We start from the raw sequence: 22,381 nt of genomic DNA on the forward strand, positions 1-22,381 counted from the left end.
ATTCACTATACATGGTAGTCTATGGGAAAACTATGGATAATTTTTTTTTCCAATACAAAACTAGCTAAGTCTGTGTATTTATAGACATTTGACAATTCATTTTAACATACTTGATTGGACTAGTGTTGTAACAATTGGATGTGTGTGCAAGAAATTTGATTTTTGAATTTCACTGAAATGTTGATTCACTATAGTCTATATATGGTAGTCTTTGAGGAAACTATGAATAATTTTTTCAAATACAAAACTAGCTAAATATGTATATATATAGACGTTTGGTAATTAATTTTAAATTACTTGATTAGACAAGGGTGATGGGTACAAGTTGATGTGTGTGTGCAAGAAATTTGATATTTGAATTTCACTAAAATTTTGATTCACTATACATTTGAGTCTATGAGAAAACTATGAATGAATTTTTTACAATACTAAACAACTAAATCTCTGCTTTGTAGGTGTTAACAATGATACAATGTATTTGATTCAAATAGGGTGTTTGAAAGTTAAGATGTGGGCAAAGATTATGATATTGGAATTTCACCTTTGAGGAGTATTATTTCACTTTTCATGCGGGTAGTCTACAGGTGACTGTTAAATATTTTCCCTGACAAAACTTGCTATATCCCTAATATGTAAGTAATTAATAGGAATTTTCACGCACAAAAAAATAGTGACCCTCCTCTAGATGTCACAGTCAGTATCAATAATCGACATACAATATCTCATTTGGCCTTTGAACTTTCAAAGAACCCTTTTGGAACTTTATAAATAATCACATTGGTGAAAATCTAATATCAATTTGTTGTTAACATCTGCTCTTTCAAACACACTATTCTAATCATTTACAGCTATATCAATTGTCAAATTTAGCTAGTTTTGTATCGTAAAAAAAATTATTCATAGTTTCCTCGTAAACAAATACGTATAGTGAATCAACATTTTGCGAAATTCCAAAATCAAATTTCTTGTTTAAATGTATGTAATTACAAAGTTCAAAAATCTTTGCAAACACTTCATATAACACCATATTTTCAAAAATTTGAGCTATTTTCCCAAGTATTCAAAGTGCTATAAAAGTTATATCGCGAACATGGCATGACACATATTTCTCTTGGTCACCTTGAAAATTTTTATTTTTTTATGAACAAGTCATCGTTGATGACACAGTCCCCACTTGTTAATGGGTACTTTGATTACATGTCCTCAGAGAGGATAGAGTCCTCTTCATAATTAGGTCTGTGGTAAAAATACTTTGATACAGATGGCGCTCAATGGCCAAGAATGAGTTCCATGGTGATGAAAACAAAACCAATGTAGGCCACCATCCTAAAGTTCAGAAAATGAGTCAACTAGGAATTAATCAACAGAATGTTGCAAAACATTTTGCATACAATTCTAACACTTGACAGATTATCACTGGTACCATATTTCATAAAGTTTGATGCAGTATTTACAACACTATGAGATCAACATCTATATCAAGTTTCATCACATTTGACTTTGTATTAATTTGTGGCTATATCACCCAAATTAGGAAAGTTCATTACTTATGCAATTACAAATTAATAAAAATGACACTGATAAATGTCTGTTTCAATGTTAAAGCAATGTGAGCTTAACATCAGTTAACATCTGTATAAAGTTTCATGAATTTGATGCAGTCCGTATTTCTTGACATATCAGCCTACTTACGAAACTTCAATAATTGACATGTTACTGCTACATGACGTGAAACAAATTGACGAGCATATGTATGAAATAGGTCAATGTCCTTGTACCAACTTTGAATGATACTGGCGGAAATGTGTCTGAGTTATGGCTCTGTACATTTGAAAATTGTAACAAAATCACCGCCATGCAGCTATATTTGATCTTACTGTTTAAAAAATCAACACATATATGTATGACATAAGTCAATGTACTTGTACCAACTTTGAATAAGATCAGTTGAGACTTGCCAGAGTTATGGCTCTCGACATGAAACAACCATAACAAAATTGCTACCATGTGGCCGTATTGGACCATCTCGTGAAACCAATCGACATACATATGTATAAATAAGTCAATGTCCTTGTACCAACTTTGAATAAATTTGCTTGATACATGTCTGAGTTATGGTTCCGGACATGAAAAAATCGGAAAAAAAATGGCCACACGGCGGCCATATTGGATTGTATCATAAAACAAATCAATGTGCATATGTATGACATAGGTCAATGTCCTTGTACAATGAATAAAATCGGTGAATAAAATTAGTTGAGACATGCCCAAGTTTTGGCTAAGGACACGAAAAAATTGTAACAAAATGGCTGCCATGCAGCCATATTGGATCATATCATGAAACAAATTGACATACATATGTATGACATAGGTCAATATCCTTGTACCAACTTTGAATAAAATCGGTTGAGATATGCCTGAGAGTATTATGGCTCTGTACATGAAAAAATCGTAACAAAATGGCCGCAAGGCAGCCATATTGAATCGTATCACATAACAAATTGACATGCATATGTATGACATTAGTCAATCTCCTTGTACCAACTTTGAATAAAATCGGTTGAAACATGTCTGAGTTATGGCTCTGTACATGAAAACATCGTAATAAAATGGCTGCCTAGCAGCCATATTGGATCGTATCACATAACAAATCAACGAACATATGTAAGACATAGGTCAATATCCTTGTACCATTTTTCAATAAAATCGGTTGAGATATGCCTGAGTTATGCCTCTGTATATGAAAAAATCGTAAGAAAATGGCCACACAGCAGCCATATTGGATCATATCACAAAATACATTGACGTGCATATCTATGAAATTGGTCAATGTCCTTGTACCAATGTTGAATAAAATCGGTTAAAACATGTCTGAGTTATGGCTCTGTACATGAAAAAATCATGATAAAATGGCCGCCTGGCGGCCATATTGGATCGTATCACAAAACAAATTGACGTGCATATCTATGAAATTGGTCAATGTCCTTGTACCAACATTGAATAAAATCGGTTGAAACATGTCTGAGTTATGGCTCTGTACATGAAAAAATCGTAATACAATTCCCAGTCAAAGCAATAGGCGAACCCCCCAAAACCACAGAGTAACATAGACAGAGTAGCAACACTTGCATGCCTTTTGTTCCATGGTCGTCTCGGTAGACTATTGGCTTTTCATATTAAAATGAGCTCCAAAGGTGTTAAACCTCTTGGAGGAATTGTTTGTGGTTGATGATTACACGAGATTATGCGAAAAATACGACGAGATGGCATCGTACTGCCAGTCGCGTAGCAACCATAGTTACTTTGTGAGCTCTCAGGCCAGAAACACTGCTTCACGCCAATCAAACATAAACACGGCAGCAGTTTCATAAACATGTCCTTCCTTGACGCACGTGTAAAAGAGGGTACGACTGACCGTAAACCATTGAGTAAAACCAGACAGTATCGATAAAAGTCTTTCAAATTTGGTTCAAACACACTCATTATATATTCATAAAAATATGAGAGGAATTTTTAAAACGGTAAAACTCGTTTTCCTGAAGCTCAAAACACTCCCGTTTTCGCCAGCACGTCAATTCTGCTCAGCACCACACGACAACAACAACACAAACTTTGCCGAACATACTTTCGCTTAACAATTGGCGAAAATCCGAAAACTACCGAAGGATTCATGGTCGGCACTCTTCGGAAAAGAGAGGCGAGAGCAACCTGAGGCGAGGCGAACATGGATGGGTTACGTAACCGCTTCACGCCTTAAACAATACCCGTTGCCACTCTATCTATCTTTCTCTATGAAAAAACGTAGTTTTGCAGTCTGACCCAGGCAAAACCATAGGGAAGCAAGGATGTATACATAAATAAGTGGATAAACAAACAAGCAAACAAAAAAAATCAACCTGACAAAAAATGAACAAAACCAACCAACCAACAAAGAAAGAAATAAACAACAAACGAATCAAACAAGTAATAAATAATAAATAAGTAACATTGAATAATAATTGAAATAATTGACCGAACAGTAGGCCTACATGCAACATATTCAAAATGCGTATCACTACCCATTTTGAATATGTTTTACCGTAGATCCTTGAGAAATTTCTCGAGGGTCTATGGTTTTACGCAACATTGCTCCATGGGCGCAAACGACATCTGAATTCGAAGGCAGCTCAAAGTTGGAAATACAATCACTGCGCTCGTAACTATACTATTGACTAATGCACAGTCCCTCCACCAAAGGACCGTGACTAATGATAGCCCCCTGGTGATAGCCACGCTCACAATGTGCCCAGCTGACCCTATTTTCGTGAGCAGCGCAGCCAGCGGTAGAATTAGGGTAGGGGCTAGACAAAAAGGCCCACCCTTCTCGCAACGTGAGCAACTGGGCGTGAGGCTCCCTTTCGGAAGGTGCGTACTGTGTTCGTAACCAGTTTATAGCCGTTTTCCAGTAAAATCTGCAAAGCTTTTGAGTCTGAATAATCGTAAAGAGAGGAGACAGGTACAATTTCTCTGGTAAGTATTGCCTTCAAAGATTCGAGCTACAGCACTGCAGGTAGACTATTGTGGGTCCAGACACTTCGCACCAAAACTAGTTCGCCCCACATAACTTCGCCCCAAAAATTTCATTTCGTACCATAACCACATGCTTCGCAAAACCCTGGTGAGTAAAATAGTTCCCGATTATGTTGCGTAGAGCTTCTGCGCTACCAAAACGATTGAGAAGCGAAGCGTCAGATTTAACGTGCTTTGCCTTGGAATAGTTAGTAATTCAATACCGAATTTAGATTACGTCCTAGTGTTAAGTATCATTATACTCAATTTTTTCTTTGAATTTCTTTTGTCTTCCATTTGATTGTGCTAATTTTTGAAGATTGTTCAATGAGTCCGGCTCTTTCTACTAGGTTAAAAATTTTCCTCGGGATCTGAACTTCAGCTTAATATCATTAATTCTACTTTGCATGTAGTCAATTAGGACACAAAATTCCAAGTGATATTCACTAAATACCTACGTCTTCAAGCACATATTCGTCTCCAAATCACTTTTTTGAAATTGTTGCCAGTTATTACTGAGCATGCTTAGTGTGCCTCGTACGTCTCTTGGGTTGGATAAAGGTCATGACCTCAGACGCGGTCTATAAACTTGTCTGAGCGAAAAAATACTTTACATATGCACCACAGTTTACTTTCCTCGAAGCCCGCTCGTACTACCGGTATTTGCACTGCAGTGCAATACCAAAAACATTATGCCATTCCTTTATGTTAATACCTATTTACCAATTTTGACCCGGAACTATTTTTGTTGGAGTTTGAGTCTCAGATTGGCAATCAATTATATCTTGTTCACATTGGCAACCCAACTGAAATTTGGTCCGACGCAAAATAATTGTCCTTTTGGGATTAAATTTGGTCCGTGTCCACACTTACCGGTACCAGAATTAGGGCCGACGTAACTTTACCTTCCTTTGTGACCTGTGACCTGTCAAAGTTCAAAATGGCGCATTTGAATATGGCATGCTGTTTCTACTGTTCATGATTTTCCTGTGTTTTTACGCACAAGAAGGGCAAATATGACTACCACTCACCCTTTTAATCATCGGAGAGATCTTCACCATTTATTGGATGAGCATATGGTATATATAAGACCGCGGTGGAGAAATAACCAGTGCGCGGCATTTTTGACATGCCTCTCTAGTCTATTACGTGCACTGTGGAATCGAATGACATGGTCTCGTTTGCGGAACAAAGGTTGGTGGGAAGTTCAGCGTACATGGGATGATATTAAAATGTAAAGACTGGATTGAAAACTTTCGATAGGTGTAAACTTTCGTTTCAGACGTCGTTTGTTTTGCGCGAATAGTGTGACTAGTTCAACTTCGATCCATAGCGGAGGCCTGGTCAACTGGGACCAGGGCCGACGTAACGTGTCCACACTGGCGATTTGCGTCGGACCAAATTTTGCGTCGGCCCTGAGTCGGCCCTGAACCCCCCCTTCTAACCGGGACCAAACTGAGTCGGCCCAGGGCATAGGCGGCCCATACATATTGATAAGCTTATTATTGAGTTTTTCTCAGTTTTCTCTGTCACTGTCAGTCCCTCTCCTTTTCTTCATGCTCTGACTGATCGTAGTAAATAAAATAAATGACTATATAGCCTAACCTATAGCCACTTGACTCTTTATTCATTTTACACTCCATTACAAGGACGTATATCTCTCATACACACATGCTGTAATTGATTAGTCAACACAACTAATTATGCTAATCCGTGGACTTATCAGAGGTTGGTCAACATCGGAAAGATAGTGATGTTAATGAAAAAGGAGAAGGTATGAAGATCTTGGGAAACGTGTCCCGAGGACGTCCGTAAACCTAGTGGACGCTTATATATTCATGATATGCGCAAACAAACACTGCTCATTATTCAAAATAAACGGGAAGTTAGATCGAAAGGAACACTGGAAACGCGCATGCTTTTCGTTGCCAAGCGCCAAATTCTAACATAACTAAGCAGACATGGTCCTGCTCCATGTAACAAATGCCACCCAGAAAGTATCGACCGACCAAGTAGAAAAAGATCGCCGGAGTTGCCGTTTCATGAGTTTTTCAACAAAATTATATAGATCACAGTCCCTCTATTGTGGATAGAGGGACTGTGTATAGATGTATGTTTCACGTCGTCGTTTTCTGGGAGTGTATATACCAAGTATAATTTACAAACCGCGTCGTGATTCAAGGCACAATGGTGACACATTAGCAGGAGCACACACTGGAGAATTTTGGCCAGCACTGTGAATTTTTTAAACCAGTCACCTTCATTTCTCTGCACTCGCTATGAACTCCATGTCTACCGGTAACATATCGTTATTTTCTGTCTCAAAGTACGTACCAGCAACAGGCCTTTGACGTCAAAGTCGGTTGTTTTCTGGTATATGGTAGCAACCAAGCTCATGACTAGAATGACTGTACGGCGTCAAAGAGTTAATGTCGCCGGTTACTTTTTTCGCATAGTAAAAGAGAGTTGGTCTCTACATAGAGCTAGTTTCTAGCTCCATGGTCGCTACTAGTCTGAGGAATTCATTGATTTTCAATCGTGCCTTGTGCAGTGTTAGTGCACAAAATTCCCGAAAGAAGCGGCGCACGGGCTATAAAACTTCGTTTATACTGTTAGGCTAGCTTTGAGTCCATATTTTCCACCCAAATTGCCAACACTCATCGACAACATGGTTATTAGGGGCCTACCACTACCAGAAATCCGCTCGAAAATCACCAAGCTATCGCCGTTTTTCCAGCTTTTTCCGACATGGCTACTCGCAGACCGTTCTTTTTCTGGCGTACAAGCGATTGACGAGGCTCAGTGTAGCCCGTCACTAAAGTCACCTGAGGTGACCTCGCAACATCGAAACACAAACTGACATCACCGATGATGTCGGCCACTACGTTAAGAAGCCTGTGAGAATTTTTACCAGCACTGTAAATTTTTTAAACCAGTCACCGTCATTTCTATTCACTCGCTATTATCTCCATGTCTGCCGGTAACATATCGTTATGGAGAAGTTTACTTACACGTAATTACGTTCCATCGTCAGCTGATCAGTGATAACCATACGTCGCGTACGTGTAGAACATACGTTCGGAACGGCAAACAACACCTTTACACATACAAAATGTAGTCATAATTACGTGTAGTATTTTTTAGATATTCTTGATGATTTCCGCGAATTTAGACAAGAAACCTTGTAAACTATCATGGAAAACATCGTTGATATAATAATATTTCGTAGAGTTTGCACCATCGCAAGAAGTACTTGCTATATGATTTCCTTACATGAACGAAATGTTTCTTAAAACTTAAACGAATTTCCGATGTTTGTGAGAAAAAATACAGCAAAATTATCGAGAACGCTCAGCAGACATTAGGCAGACCACCGTCCCTCCACCCACGGACGGTGGGCAGACAAAACCTTAGCAACACCACCCGATTGAGAGAACCACGCTTAACCACACGAACTTTGACCCTAGTCAAAATCAGGCTTGTCCCTGGGAAATATGTTTACAAGTTTGCCCACATATAAACAACGTAAAGGTCAAAGGTTTCAACTTCCGACTTCCTGCTTTACGGACGTCCTCATGCCATGAACTGCAGGCAAGGCACTGGCAGGGTTTGCACTGTTCGCGACCATTTAAACGTTTGAAATAAGAGTAGCTGGCTCCCCTCGGCCATCGAAATACACTGGCTGCAGTAGATTTTGGATAAATGGTCATGACTGGCCGCAATTTGGTAATTTCTGGACACATTTCAGGAGAGCTTCTTACCTTCCCGTTTTAGTAACCATTCCTATCTTTCGCGATGTTGACCAACCCGTAAAATCCCTGATAAGTCCACGGATTAGCATAATTAGTTGTGTTGACTAATTAATTACAGCATGTGTGTATGAGAGATATACGTCCTTGTAATGGAGTGTAAAATAAATAAAGAGTCACAGAGGCTAGGTTATGTTATATAAACCATTTATTTTATTTATTCCGATCATTCAGAGCATGAAGAAAGAAGAGAAAATGATAGAGAAAACACTGTGAAAAACTCAGTAGTACTTATTGGGTCGCCTGTGCCCAGGGCCGACTCAGCGTGTCCACATTGGTTTTTTACGTCGGTCCCTGGTCGGGACTGTCGTGATGGGGTTTTATGATCAAGGTTCTTGTCTGACTTATATACAGAACTGCGAACGACACCAGTTCATGCTGAGAACACAAGCTTTATTACTGAACACGCCATGAGATAAAAAAGGCGCCAACCGGAACACAACTGTAGCAATTACATGTAAAGGCACCAAAGCGCATGCACCGAATGTAATAGAACACCAAAGGATAAACATTTTTGGCGGGAGATTATAGTCCACAGTCATTGGATGAAAGTTACCAAAGAGTCTGATTGGTAGAAAGATAACACATAGGCTCTGCTTAGTCCTATTAATAATGTTCAAATGATGTGTCATTTGTTCTCCGACATTCTCCCGGCGACGAAAGATAATCTTGAACACTTTCAATATGAATTATCAATAAATGATTCGTTTGAACAAAAAACTTAGAAATTTCAGGGAGTTAATTGACTCAACAGTTACAACAATTTATGAAAGTTCGGATATTCTCATCCTGGCTGCAATGGCTGCATCTCTGGACGGTCTCCCCGACTCGGGCGGGTCATTGGTTTTCTCAGCTGAAATTTCTTGCCGATGGATGTCTTCCCGCTCGTTCACATCTTTGTCTTCAGATGATGATAATTCTTGAGAGGCTACCTCAAGAGGATATAACTTGTGTATAGGGCGGTTGGTGTGTCCCCTGGCGGTGGAGATTTCAGCTGATCGCACCAACTTGTCACGTCCATAAACAAGTCTCTTCACAGTCCCGAGCTGCCATTTCATCCTACGATCGATATCACTATGGATCAGTACCACATCTCCCACTTTAATTACATTGTGCTTGTTTCCGGAACCGGAGTGACGTTCTCTCAAAGCTGTCAAATACTCGGTTGACCATCGCTTCCAGAACTGTTGTTGGAGATTTGACAAATGTGGCGTAACGTCTGTTAACATCATTGGGTTTTCCAAAAGTCGGGTCTTCGATTTCTTCATCGGAGACTGTGATGTATGGTAGTGAGGTTAAGCTTCTACCATGTAACAGGTGATTTGGGGTCAGGCTAACGTCATCATCCGCACTGGATGAAACGAAGGTGAGTGGGCGATCATTTAATACAGTCTCAATTTCGGTGACGACGGTAGCAAGCTCATCATACGAGATGAATGATCGACCGAGAACCTTTTTAATCGCATTCTTCGTGAGACTTATGAGCCGCTCCCAAAAGCCGCCAAACCACGGCGCACGTTTGGGTATGAAAGTCCATTTCACTCGCTGAGATGAGAGATAATCTCGAACATCAGGCGTGTCGAGCAAGGAGCGTATCTCCTCGGCTCCAGAGATGTACGTCGAGGCGTTGTCGGATAACATTCGGCTAGGCAGGGATCGTCTTGCAGCAAAACGGCGAAACGCGAGTAGAAATGTTTTAGTCGTCAAATCCGGTACCAATTCCAAGTGTATGGCCCGTGTAACCGCACAGGTAAACAGGCACACGTATGCCTTGTTTTGTTTACCATCAATAGCTTTGGTGAGGAGAGCCCCCGTGAAGTCGACCCCCGTCACACTGAATGGAGGGGTGATGTTCACGCGATATGCAGGCAGCGGAGCTTGGACTGGGTTAGTGTACGGCTTTCCTTCAACTTTCAGACAGGTAACACAGTTGTGAAGAATCTTGCTAACGATACGTCGTATTTTCGGTATCCAGTACTGTTGACGAATTTGTGTTACAGTCGACTGGACTCCTCCATGGAATACGCGTTCGTGTGCTTTCAGAACGACCAGTTTAGTGAATTCATGGTGAGGAGGCAGCAACGCTGGAAATTTCGTGACATAGTCCAATGCTGCATTGTGTACACGGCTGCCACATCGAAGTGTGCCCTCGTTATCGAGAAATAGGTTAAGTTGTTGAACCAACGGTCCGAACCTCTTCACATTCATCCTCATGGAATGAATAGTGTCTGTATATATCTCAGATTGTACGTCTTTAATCCAGATTTGTTCAGCATGTCGTATCTCGTCCGGTGAGACTGCTCCTGAGGCGTGTCTCTCTTTCGCTGCAGTCGAGATTTGAAACGAAATACATACGAAGTAACGCGGAATAGTTTGTCTAACGAGCTGAAACGAGTAATGTCCACCGCGTATTGTATGCCAACGTCAACTGCGGGGTCGATTTCCGTATTTGATGAGCCGATGTTCTCAGTGGATCGGCGAGAAAGATCCTCAACGTGTTGCATTTTATTGGCAACCTCAGCATCGATTTGTGTGTGAGGCTCGATCATGAAGTCGTCCGTTGTAGCGATATGGTGCACTGCGCTATCAAACAGTTCACAGATTGGCCAGTCTCCATTTTCTTTCAACCAAATAGGGCCGTTCCACCATAGAGTAGAATTGGCTAGTTGATCAGAAGTAATGCCTCGAGTTAACAAATCAGCTGGGTTGTCAGCGGAGGGGCAATATTTGTAGATGTGACGAAAACCATTGATCTCTCTGACGCGATTGCTTACGAAGATCGGCAGCTTCTTGACACTGTTGATCCAATACAACGCAATTTGACTGTCCGACCAGAGATACCGCTGTGTAATGTTTATCTTGCCGGAGAGAGCATTTATTACGAATTTGCTGAGTCGAGTGCCAACAGGGCGGCCATCAGTTCTAACCGAGGCAGTGACAAATCGGACGTTGGGGCGACGCGTGCCTTGGCCATAACGATAGAAGTTTCACTTGAACTGCGGAGATAAACTACAGCTCCGTAGGCGGTAGTGCTGGCGTCAGCGAAAACATGAACTTCGCAGTCGTCGTTATCTTTATTCCCTGAGAAGTATTGGCGGTTTATTGTCGTCTTGCGTGTAGCATTCAAGTCCGCTGCGATCTGTATCCATTGAGAGTTCAATTCAGCATCGAGCGGTTCGTCCCAAGGGAGCCCGCGTTTCCATAGTGACTGCACAAAGAGTTTAGCTTTGATGTGAACTGGAGCTACGAAGCCCAGTGGGTCGTACAGTGTAGCGGAGGAACTGAGAACATCTCGTTTCGTTATCAATTCATTTGGAATAGGCTCGCTATTATTTTCTGAGTAGGTCATCGTGTCGCTTTCTGGTTCCCAACGCAGGCCGAGTACTGGTACATCATGGGAGGGTTCGTAGATATCATCCTGTTTTGCGAGTTCACATAGTCGTTCACTGTTGGACGTCCATGAGCGCAGCTTGAACCCACACGAGTGCATGAGGTGGTTTGCGTCGTTGTAATATGACACGGCCTTTTCATCAGACTTGGCACCGTCTATCACATTGTCAACATAAATATTATGTTTGAGGTCATCAGCAATCGGTATGGAGGCGTTACTTTCCAAGTGGTCTTGATTACAGCGTTGAGCATGATGGGGAACAAGCCGCCCCAAACAGAACAGACTTGAATTGATAAACATCAAATGGACTTTCGGGATCACGAATGTCCGATAACCAAAGAAATTTGGTGTATTGACGCTCGTCTTCCTCTAGACGTATGTTTAAGAATGCCTTTTCAATGTCACTGACGAAAGCGACTCGGTTAGCGCGAAATCGTAGCAAAATGGCAGGTAAATCATTGATTAATGACGGCCCAGTTTGAAGACAGTCGTTTAGACTTGCCGAGTCAGCATTTTGTTTGCTACTGCAGTCGTATACAATACGTATTGGAGTGGTAACTGAGTCCTTCTTGACAGCTCGATGCGGCAATAATGTCCTTCAGTTTTGTTGTCATCTTGAATCTTCTCGACGAAGTCTCGGCGCAGTTGATCGGTGATGATGTCGTCATATCTCTTCGTTAAGTCAGGGGTCAAACGGCGAACCATAGCGCGCGTGCGATTTTCAGTTGCCGCATAGTTTGAAGGCAGTGGCGGATGATCAGTTTTCCATGGTAAACGGGCAATGTATTACCATTTTCAACACGTAGATGAGTGTCCCGATATGTTTCGAAGTCGGTATTTTCATCATTTTGCGAGTCTGCCTTCACTCCGATGAGCTCTAAATTCCACCAGTTTCGTATGTCATCGTCGGTGTGTGTTTTCTACGTTCACGTGATGAATATTAATGTCAGAGTCCAATTTCCCACGCTTTCCAGTAGGACCGGACAACAAGTAGCCGAACTTAGATGATATTGCATTGGACCTGCCCCGCGCACGATATGGTTTCCAACAAAGTTCCAATATTGATCAGCTCCGATGAGTACATCAATTTCCATAGTTTTAACATTGGAAACTGGGTGGGCAAGCTTTAATCCCCGTAGATGGTCTGAGTTGAGTATTTCTGCTGACACGTGGTTGAATAGGTTGGACGAAATCTCGGGAATTATCAGGGCGTTAACAGTACTGGTATGCCCATTCTGTTCGTGCAAAGTTACCATTGCACTTTTCATGGAATGAATTTGTTTCGAATTGTCCCCGAATGTTGACAGGCTCACGTTCTCATGAGTGTCCGATTTCAAGTTGAGTTTGTCAGCAAATCGCTGCGTGATAAAAGTTCTGTTGGACCCATCGTCGAACAGCACGGTAGCGTTGATAGGTTCCTATCGCCGACCGACATAGGAATGACTGCCGTCTTGAGGAGAACCGATCCGTTGGGTGTAGATTTCCCCTTTGTGTCGTCTGTCTTCGCCAATGCCACATGAACTTCAGAAGTTCCCTTTTTCTCAGACGTTGTAGCTGATTTGGTGTCATGAAGGGTAGAGTGATGTTTACGCTTGCAGATCTTGCAAGTGTAACGAGACTTGCAATCGCTCACGCGATGCTTTCCAAGGCAATTGTAACAGAGACGATCGCGTTTGACAATGTCTAAGCGACGTTTCGGGTCGGTGACAACTTGGCAATCACTTGTGTAGTGATTTCCCTTACAAAACACGCATGTTTTTGATTCTCAAAGGCTTTGTTGTGCGCGTAGATGCGGCCTTAGTATGAAATGAAGCGGTCATATTAGGCTGTGTTGCTGTGTCCGCAACCGATAACTCATCGAGTGGAACTCCGGCTTGAATGGCGTCGATTTCCCGTAGGATGGCTTTGCGCAACTCAGGTAAAGTCCAAGCCTTGTTTCCGTGATCTCTTGCAATCTGTTTCCGAATATTGTTAGGTAGTTTATCTCGAATCATGGGAATGAGAAGTTCTCCATAAGCGTTCTCTTCTTTGCCAAGTGATTGTAAACCGCGAATATGACTTTCTAATGTGTCATAAAACAATCTCAGACTGTTAATGTCACTCGTAGGTTGAGGAATCTGCCACAGTGCAGTCATGTGCGCATCGATGATCAAATGATTCTGTCCGTAGCGTTCGATGAGTAGCTCTAAAGCATGGTCGTAGTTGGAGTTTGTCAAGGCGAGACCGCTAATCGTACGGGCAGCTTCATCAGTTAAAACGCTGCGTAAGTATGTGAACTTTTGAATGTTCTCGAGGTTCTTATCATTATGGATGGACGATTTGAAAGTGTCGTAGAAACTCACCCACTCGAGTACGTTTCCTGAGAAAGTTTTCAGCTGTAGTTTCGGTAATGCGACCGTTTTCTTCTTCGATGTGTCTTGAGTAGCGTGTCGGAGTTCGCCGATGGGCCAGTCGCATTGTTCGGTTTGTTGTTTTTGATGAAATCAGTGATCTTGTCGTTTCTCTCGAATATCTCGGACATGTAGTCGCCAGATTCTTGGCTCGCAGCATCGTAGCTTGCTTCATCCGTATTATCTAAGATATCTTCTTCGATCTTAGTTAAAGATTCGTATTTCTGAGTCAGTTGAGTGTTCAATGCTGTGAGTATCCTGTAAGCTTCAGTCTTGTTCTCAGCTGCAGCGAACGTTGATGTGAGTTGTTCTGCACGGTTGAACAGCCTCGTCATTTGGGCACGTTGTCCCCTGCGCTTGAGTTTCAACTTGGCCAATTTCGTTGCCAGTTGCTCGGCTTGAGTTGGTTGCTGCTCCTCGTCAGACATCCTAATCCTGGTCTCGGCACCAAAAAATGTCGTGATGGGGTTTTATGATCAAGGTTCTTGTCTGACTTATATACAGAACTGCGAACGACACCAGTTCATGCTGAGAACACAAGCTTTATTACTGAACACGCCATGAGATAAAAAAGGCGCCAACCGGAACACAACTGTAGCAATTACATGTAAAGGCACCAAAGCGCATGCACCGAATGTAATAGAACACCAAAGGATAAACATTTTTTGGCGGGAGATTATAGTCCACAGTCATTGGATGAAAGTTACCAAAGAGTCTGATTGGTAGAAAGATAACACATAGGCTCTGCTTAGTCCTATTAATAATGTTCAAATGATGTGTCATTTGTTCTCCGACAGGGACCTGGGCCGACGCAAAGTCGTCAGTCTGAACGTACTAAAGCTGCAGATTGAATATTCATTTTTTTTCTGCATTTTGAATTGGTAAAGTGTAAAATGTATGATAAAACCAAAATATAACTTCGCTGTAGGGTAATGTGGTTAGTTGATTAAAATTAGTTCAGTGTAGAAAAGAAGGTAGAATAAATTCGGACTGGTGAGTAAAAAAAACGATTCAGTACTTTCGATAGGATTTTCTGACTCGATGTGCGGCGTTAGATGTTCGTTGTCTGCTCGCAAAGTGATTCTTTTTCACCCTGGAGTGCGGCGACAAAACGTTATGGGACGCCACACTGTTTGATTGACAATCTTGTGAGACGAAAGTTGCAATTTGTGAACCACTCACAGACCTTGTTGTTGATGAACTTCCCCCCACGTGGTATAAAATTGAGACAAAATTCGGAAAGGGCCAATCATGGCGCAAGTTTAGAGAAGACAATCAACCCGAGGGATATGGGAGGGCTTTACTTTTAAAATATCATCCAATGATAGTTTGGACTTATTTTATAGACATCCTGAAGGAAAGTCATTCATTGATGCCAAGTCACAACTTTGAACAAAGCGAGAGCCCGGGGATGTTTGAGTACGATAACCCGGCCTCGACAATATTTACCCAGAGACCGGCGTTGGCGTTGATAGATCATGGCCATGTAAAGCTTTCTTACTACTATCTCGCATTACTTTTTTGCGGATATTTTGAAAATCACACATTTCCAATCGCGTAAATAATAAGCTTATACTCCATGCACTGAGAATAAACCAAGGGACGGACTACGTCGCATCGGAACATTTTCACGTCCTTTCGTGTAATGATCGACCTTCGCCACTTCATCCCGGTGTCAGCCCCGGCCGGACTGGATGTGTTTAATCACGGCAATTTGACAGCAATACTTGGAAAGAAATACACTACATCCCTACTCATTGTAAAACTTTATCTTTCTGACATTATTATCCAAACATCCTTTCACAAACTCCTCACTTTGCGCGATATGCACATAAATATACGTTTTCCCAGGCCAGGAGATATACGGCGCGCCTTTCATCGGCTTGCAAAATACATAGGAGTTCGTTGACCTCATTGTACGTCTGGGCGACCGACTGCGACTGGGCGACGCGCGCGAAATCGAAATATCGTTTAAAAATTGGAAGTTTAATTGAATAGTTCATGTTGTATATAAAGGTTATAATTTTTAAAAGTTCATGGCTCCTTTCATATTCCTATCTATTGATCTAAATCTACGCCTCTTTTACGAGCGTATACCGTTTCGGTCACAGGTTCATGTTTGTCTGCACAGGCGAAACATCGTCGGGGGGTGCGACTTCGCGGCTTGTCCGGAGTGTTCGTTTGATGCAGCTAATTCACATTAAATCAAACCCATTCACAATTTTAAAGACGGGACGAGTAAACAAAGGTATGGCTGGAGTAAATTAACATGTTTCGGGACATTATACGCGTAAAGATACTTGAAATTAGCGGTTTTCGTTTGTGCTTAATTTGTTCCGTTAGAACATAGGGGTAAGCGACGGGGGTCACGTATAGCGGTCGGGCGCACTTACAAACAAAAAGTCGGTCGCGAGCCCCCCCACCGGAGACGGGATATTATAATTATTAATCGCAAACACGGAGATAATTTAAGCAAACAAATTGAACCAGGTGAATGTCAGAATAATCCGCAAGAAACATACCAAAATGTACCTCATTAAATGCGATTGTGTTTGTTTATATTTGCCTGTACTATAATTTCTCGCGCGGGGGCACCGTCAATTGTTAGGGTAAGCGAGAGTACACGGGATTTTGCCAGAGATTTTGAAAAATCGCATTTTTATCAAAATAATGAATTTTTATCAACATATTTCTGTACCACCGTGTTCCTGAATGAGAAGAGAACGTGTGGCCACAAAACAGGTTCTCTTTACGATCTGTGCTTGAAGAACGGGGTGAAAAAAAGATCCGGGCGTAAATAGGTCAACCTGAGTATTCTTTTTACTATATAGTAATAACCACCTCGTCCCAAGTACAACCTCGTCCAACGCCACTTCGCCCCATACCACATCGTACTAAAACCACTTCGCCCAAAGTATAGTACAATCAACTCGTCCTAAAACAACGATGCTACGATGTATCATGACCAGTGTGCGTAATTGAGAGAAAATAGCTTCAGGTCATAAGGGCCAGCACCAAGCCAAAGCTTCAGGTCCTTACAGAAAACTGCCGGTCCTCAGTAAATGTAGTTGTTAACGACCATTAAAGTCAACTTCTTCACCAATACTATGCTTTTGAATGTTGTAATATTTAATTTTTCATGTCCTTTTATCAATAGAGTCGGTAAGTATTCACTCAAAAGGACTGTTGTTCACATAGATTACAGAATAGTGTAAGTGGATGATCATGAATCATTCATCTACATGATCTGGAATCTGAAAAAGATCACAGCCCTCATCTTCCTCACCGTCATGCGCACAAATTTATCAATGTTTTTCACCACGGAAGGGGGGGGGGACTATGGGACTAACAGGAGAATTTGAAATTTTTTTCTAGTCGTGTCAAATCCCCCACACTCGGACTATAAATGATGTCAAACACCCAGGGGCCGGCGAATACAGGCTCATGCACTGGCTACATGTGGCTGATGAAAGCGAGAAAGTTTGTCTGTCATGGGGAATGGTGTTCTCTACATTGCTGTGTACAATTGCACAATACACCAGGGCATGTGATATTGTGATTTGAAAATAGTTGGCGAGCTGAACATCACTTCTGAAATTAGCCAACGCGAGAGGTAGAAGAGTGAGTGAATAACTTAGTACCTTGAAAACAATCATGAATATGGGGAGTATATGAACAATTTTTTTATGCAAACATTGATCACTATGCCTTTTATTGTAATGTAAAACAGAAGGAAAAAAATACCTGGTTTGTATTTTGATATGACGTATGGATTACTTTCAATTTTTTTCAAAAAATAAATATGCTTAAATGTGGCCTCTGTTGCATTCATGAAGAAACAGTTATACTTTTAATTAAAAGGACAAGTATCGTAACTTTTTCTCGATTATAGAAATTGCAGATACATGAATTGCACACGTCGCCACTCGCGGAAATGAATGCATATTTTCTGATCGAAAAGTTTTGCCTGAGCGATTGCTGGGTCTCATCGCCCTTTGAAGCTTAAAGTTATTAAAATGACTCTGAAAAGTTTGACAGACACTCGATACTGCTGAAAACCATCGACATGATCAGTAAATGATACCGTAAAATCTCAAAAGATGTAATTTTTTGCGACACTTAGGCCTACAGCCCAGGATGACGGTGAGTTTTGCATGCCCGTCGTAAAACGGTATACATCCAAACAATTTGAAGCCCTACTCTCGGCCTCTGAGAGTATACACACAGGATCTGACGTGCATAAAATAAAATGTACACTTGTTACCACGTCGATATATCGTGGTAACAGTCGGCCTTGTGAACTTTGGTTAAAGACAAACGAGCAAACAAGATGTTCTAGCGGTCCATAAACAAACACAGCGAAACGTGAACTTGACTGTCGACTGCACGGACGTAATTCATACTGATCTGAATGTGATCAGCTGCACCGTGCTATGCGCGTCGATTGGAGGGATTAGACTCTTTGTAAATGTAAAAAGTCCCAAGACAAAAAATTACTATGTTGCGACATTGTCAACCCCCGATGTCAACCCCCTCCCCGGTCTGGCGTACCATAGAGATCGAATTCCCCACTACCAGGACACGAAGTGCGATCAATATCCCCTGTTGCCCCGCACTCCCACGGTGGAAAACATTGATAGGTGCATGACATTCAAGTCTGAATCACATGATTCAGAGTCAGTCATCATCTGCATCTGTTACAGGTCTTGACGAAGAAATTTTCATCACTTATTCCAAATTTTAGTCGGTCATAAGGACCGACATGTTGCTATAAACTTTCGGCCCGACGAGAAATCTGTCGGTCTCGGACCGTCGGACCGACGTTAATTTCGCACACTGATCATGAGGTTGTTTTTACCTGCAACTTGGAGGCATATGTGTCAGTGGCTACCACTAGCTTCTGCATGGCAGTGCTGTGTGTTACCGGCGTTATACGGCCTACCACCACAGCCTGCAGACTGATATAGAAAAAACCGCTGGTGGCCCCTCAGAAATACGGCGGGCAGTTTCTCCGCCGAAAACAGCCGATTTTGAATCCAAAACTTGCATTGATCTTCGTTTTCGAGCACACCCACCTCGCCTAGGTACACGATGTGCCCAGCCGCGCTTGTAAACTTACGCAAAGCCTACTTTTCTCTCCATAAAGGTGTGGGATTGCTGGATAGCCAAAATAGCCAGCTTTGACATATTTAGCAGCTATTCAGCTAAGAGGGTTTAGAGCAATGGCTCAAGGGATAATTAGCGGCTATTCAGCTATTGTGTTTGGGACCTAATGACGGAAACTTAATAGCTGCCTCGGGGTTGTTGAGCAGGTATTCGGCTATTCTGCTATGATACCAAAATCCTCGGCTATTCAGCTATTCTAGCTAATAGCCGTTTTCAGCCGCTATTAGCCATGTTAGCTGGCTCTTAGCTGGCTATAATTCTTATCGATCATATTCATGCAAAATCACTGTCATTTTTTCCCGTATTAATTATTGCCTTGCCTGGAAACTTATACTTTCATGATTAACACGTTGAATGAGGTGACATACAAATCGTACGTGTATTTTCTGACTTTTTTATTACATTTTCAACATTTGCTTACGAAATTTTAAACTCGAGAAGTCTTCCAATGTCTTACGATTCGATTACTCTTGCAATGCAGCACCTGTTTGTCTATATCTTTCTTATTTACACCAATTATTCCCACTGCCAATCTGAGTGATCTCGCAACTGCGCTTCCGCTTTTCCACTTTACCTTACTGGTCGCAGTTCTTTGTCTGATTAAGTCATTCATGTTTGTCGCCGGGATAAGTATCTGTTAAAACCTGTAAAGTGGACATAAACATTACCAATTCTCATGTACAGCGTGATCTTTTGACGTGATTCTACCCTTCGCTTATAACTTAAAGACAATGAACAAAATAATTACCACGTTCACCATTTCCTCCGTAGAGCCCCGCTCGACAAGAAATGCACAATGCAATTAGGTATTTCTAAAATACAGAGGCCAAAACAACAGCTTCCAAACGCTTGTGTATCTTCCTATGTAAGTACTTGTCAGTTGTGGGAAGTCTTCTACAAACAATTTTTGTGTTCAGCTGCAAACTGACATGCATATTTTATAAGTCTTTGAACAAAAGACAATGCAAAACCCGTCACGGGTATTTGATTAGCCTCTGTGTAAATGTCGTAAATGTCGGTACAATCAATCACATGAAACCTTTTCAAACAGAGACTGACCATAACTACGCTACTGCTTAGCTAGCCATGTGACTTAATAGATTTTCTTGGTTTTACAAATCGCAAGATTCCCCGATCATTTCGTTTTACAACAAAATTTTTCATGCCAATGCAGAAAAAATGCCATGTGCTGTGGTTAGTAGAATCTTACACCTGCATGAAAAAAATATCTTCCATAAAGAACTCAATACTACGTTCTTGGTTCTACAATATTTGTTCAGTATAATTATGAGATGTCTAATTCTTTGTACACCTAAGTGAAAGTCGCGCGCATAACTTCATTTGTAATAAGTAGTTGTAAGGCTTTTTCAGACGTGTCTTCTGCTAAGCTGGTAGCCAGCTAATAGCTGGCTAATAACATCTAATAGCGGCTAAAAACGGCTCATAGCTTGAATAGCTCAATAGCCAGCCCATTCCGACCTTGGGAGCCAGCCCATTCTGACCTCAGGAGTTGTTAGCTGGTAGCCAGCTAATAGCTGGCTAAGAGTGGCTATTAGCAGCTAAAAACAGCTAATGGCTTGAATAGCTCAATAGCCAGCCCATTCCCACTGCGGGAGTTTTTAGCTCGTAGCCAGCTAATAGCTGGCTAATAACAGCTAATAGCGGCTAAAAACAGCTAATAGCTTGAATAGCTCAATAGCCAGCCCATTTCGGCATCAGGAGTTTGTAGCTGGTAGCCAGCTAATAGTAAGCTAAGAGTGGCTATTAGCGGCTGAAAACGGCTAATAGCTTTAATAGCTCTATAACCAGCCCTACAATAATCATTTATTTTTAGCCGAATAGCTACCTACTACGTTTATTAGCAGCTAAAAGTGTCCTGTGGAAATTGATAATAGCTTAAATAGCCGCAAACAGCTAAATGTAAGCTATTCTTATGGCTAACGTAGCTATTAGCTACCTAGCTATTTAGGGGGCTATTCAGCTATCCAGCAATCCCACACCCCACTCTTTCACTCTCTATGCGAGAGAAGCGTTCGTATCTGCCGCCATTGTTAATCTCATTCAACCCATGAGCACTCGGGCGAAAACCAGCCTTGCTAACAAAAGAGCACTCTGTAATTAATGTTATTTCTAACCACCAGTCAGCTATGTACAATCTACAATGATCATTTTCTGTTGACAAAATAATTTTTTTTTTTCTCTTCAGGAGTTTTATATATTTCACAATTTTCTCTTGTTCCAATCCTCTCAGAACGTCGACTTTAGAAGCTTGATATCGCACGATGCTCTTTTGTTTGACAAATACGCTGTTATGTTAGAAAGGGCGATCTGGATATAAAAACTACTGAAAAAGATAATCGCTGTATTCAACAAACATTACGGAGACAAAGGTTGGGAAATCGACGAACGTCGTGACGCACTATTGAAACATATACTTTACGTGGAAGAAGAAACCGAATCTACGGAAACGCCTATAGCTACCGCGACCTTCTTCGCGAACGCTGAGACGAACGCAAAAGGCCGCCAAGCCTCGAAGCCGAAAACTTGCGCGTACTGCAAGGGACCACACTTCCACAACGACTGTACAGAAGTAACCGATCGAAGCAAATGCCACGAAATTGTTAAACGGGATAAATTGGGTTTCAACTGCCTCGGGAAACACAAAGTCGGAGATCGAAAGGAAAATGCTTCCGCTGCGGAAGAAAGCATCACACCTCGTTGAGTACCACGGAATCGAGTCACGCTCAGTGTTCTCCCTAGGATCCAGGGCAAGCATGTCGGAAATTTGCATATAATTTGCATAATTGATTTGCATATAGTTAAATAGATTGACCCTTTGAGCAACAGAGTCAATTTTTGCTGCCTTTTAAAAATATAACCCCGTCATTTTTTCCTCAGAATTTTGCCAAAATATTGATAAGAAACTGTAATCATTGACATGTGATGTCCATTTGGTTCACAATTATGAAAAAAATTAGAGAAAAATTCATGAAAATTGGTTAAAATGTTGCACCTACGTTTTGGTGGGAAAAATTGCAGCACTCAAAGGGTTAAAATACATACACATACATTCCACA

At 41.5% G+C, this 22,381-nt stretch overlaps 1 protein-coding gene across 4 annotated transcripts in view; it reads left to right on the forward strand.

Moving 5' to 3' along the window:
• Positions 1-4,337: 4,337 nt before the first annotated feature.
• LOC139138624 (zinc finger protein 850-like) overlaps positions 4,338-22,381 on the forward strand; it is a 46,860-nt gene continuing 28,816 nt past the window's right edge. The window contains exons 1-2 of one of the 4 annotated variants that reach the window (XR_011553646.1): positions 4,350-4,509; positions 21,511-22,354. The gene's annotated coding sequence lies outside the window, so the exon portion shown is untranslated. Of the gene's footprint in view, positions 4,510-17,179; positions 17,295-21,510; positions 22,355-22,381 lie in introns of those variants that run through there. The other 3 variants (XR_011553647.1, XM_070707081.1, XM_070707078.1) reach the window with 3 other exon arrangements.

Source organism: Ptychodera flava, chromosome 8 (genome assembly GCF_041260155.1).
Source record: "Ptychodera flava strain L36383 chromosome 8, AS_Pfla_20210202, whole genome shotgun sequence".
Taxonomy (NCBI): Eukaryota; Metazoa; Hemichordata; class Enteropneusta; family Ptychoderidae; genus Ptychodera; species Ptychodera flava.